This window comes from Pieris rapae, chromosome W (genome assembly GCF_905147795.1).
Source record: "Pieris rapae chromosome W, ilPieRapa1.1, whole genome shotgun sequence".
Taxonomy (NCBI): Eukaryota; Metazoa; Arthropoda; class Insecta; order Lepidoptera; family Pieridae; genus Pieris; species Pieris rapae.
Window position 1 is genome coordinate 2,933,081 of NC_059533.1, and position 1,935 is coordinate 2,935,015.

The following is a 1,935-nucleotide window of genomic DNA, read 5'->3' on the forward strand; positions in this document are numbered from 1 at the left end:
ATATTAAGGAACCACTAAAACGAAACAATTCAATACACAACTAATTACAAACGAATTTAATGTTAACTATATTCAACACGTGCACTATCACTTGACACTAAACAAATGAATAGATATTTCACTACGTATTTCGAGAAATCCATCTTTTAATGTCCATCCGGTTCGAAGACCAAAAAATGTTCTTATTGCGAATCGATACGAAAACGAATAATAAAACACGTGTTAATGTTCAATGTCGTGCAGTAGCTGAGCGAACGGGGGGACGACACGAAGTCCAGCGCCGAAGAGAAGAAGTGAACAAAATTTACTACAAAACCGGTCGTGCAACTTGTCGCGCCCCGCACGCACCGCACCCCCGCAACAACGTTTAATATGCAACTTCTTAAATATACTTCTATCGTGCACAATGCATATACCCAATCCATGGGAGGCCATGAGGGTCTCTGTGCCAGCAACTCGTCGAGAACAGCATTCCCAGATGTAATGTGGGCGCAGTCATTCCAACCACGGGACCCAGGAAACTTAACATGTTCTGTATCTCCCTACCGATACACTGAAATAATGAATACGATTAATAAGAATTTAAATGCATTTAACATAAGTAGTGGCTATAGAAAATGTAAAATAAATATTGATCAAACCAAGGCAAAGCCCCTATAACGTACTATGCCAGTCAGCATTTTTTTATAGAGCAGGGGTCTAACGGGTCCTGTTGATGTTAAGTAATACCGTCGTCGATTGCCACTATTAATTCCAGAGGGTTCGCGCTTCGTGCTGGCTTTTGGTACACTCTTTTCTTGAAGAACCCCAAGAAGAAGAAGAAGGAATTGCTTTGGAAATACTTCAGTGTCTAGCTGGTTCCACATAGTGGTGGTGCGCGGCAAAAACGAACGACAAACGTCGGATGATTAAACTCAGCTATTATCAATAACACAATTTAACTCAATAATATTTTACTTTCCATATAATTTTTAATACTGTCCAATACCTACGGTGTTAGTAAAATATGAAAACAACTCAAAATTGCAGTTATTACTTACATTTTATATAATTTTCTTTTAATGTTAAAATTAGATAAACTTATTAAGAATATTGAGTTTCAAAATGATCTCTCACCTTCAAGTTCCAAGGATGTCTACTATAATGGTCGGTGGAATCATTATTTGGGAACCCATAATCTGCGGCACCCGTGTCTATGGAAGCTGCGTTTACACAGACATGCTTTGTCCTCGACAAGACAAGGTCCCAATATACTTTTTCCATGGAATTTGTTTTCCGAGTTGTGGAAGACAAAAATGCATTGGAAGCGACTTCTGCCACTTTTTGAAAAGCGTGAAGATTCATTGATCGACCGGGAACAATGCAGTCTTCAGTCTCAGCAAGGGCATTTAATACTAAACGATCTTTTGTCGGGATTTCATCAGACGAATAATTATCTGTCGAATCACCTGGCTCCAGCATTTGCTTTTATGCCTGCAAAGGACTTCGTGCACGGTTAAACATCCTTGATTGACTTCTTTCGCACGTTCCACTTGTTCTATCAAATTTTCATTCTCCAACGTTGTCATCACTTCATATGTTAGTAGATATTTTTCATAAATTTGTTTAATTTTTTGACCGGGATTTTTTAAATTATTACAACACTTTAATTGCTCGGCAACTTTGTTCCATTGTACTATTTTTGTTAGCTTCTTTAGGCCACCCATTTGCTGTACTAGCTTGAATAAATATGGTAAGTCCACTTCCAAGCCGCTTAGTAGTGGCGGTCGCCTAAATGTCACTTTTTGCGACGCCAAGACGGCTTTGAAAGTGCTCAACTTTTTGGCAGCTGGCCCATATCGTTTGAACATCCGTTGCACGTAGTGGTTGGTTACATTAAAGTTCATAGTCCCATCAAGATTACAGGGTGGTGTGAATCCATCAGGTGGTATAACT

General features: G+C 39.1%; 1 long non-coding RNA gene across 1 annotated transcript; it reads right to left on the bottom strand.

Moving 5' to 3' along the window:
• Nucleotides 1-222: 222 nt before the first annotated feature.
• LOC123690494 lies at nucleotides 223-1,416 on the bottom strand. The gene is made up of 2 exons (XR_006751115.1): nucleotides 1,117-1,416; nucleotides 223-553 (listed from the first exon to the last, which is right to left on the bottom strand). It is a non-coding gene; the product is annotated as an uncharacterized LOC123690494 (long non-coding RNA).
• Nucleotides 1,417-1,935: the final 519 nt, after the last annotated feature.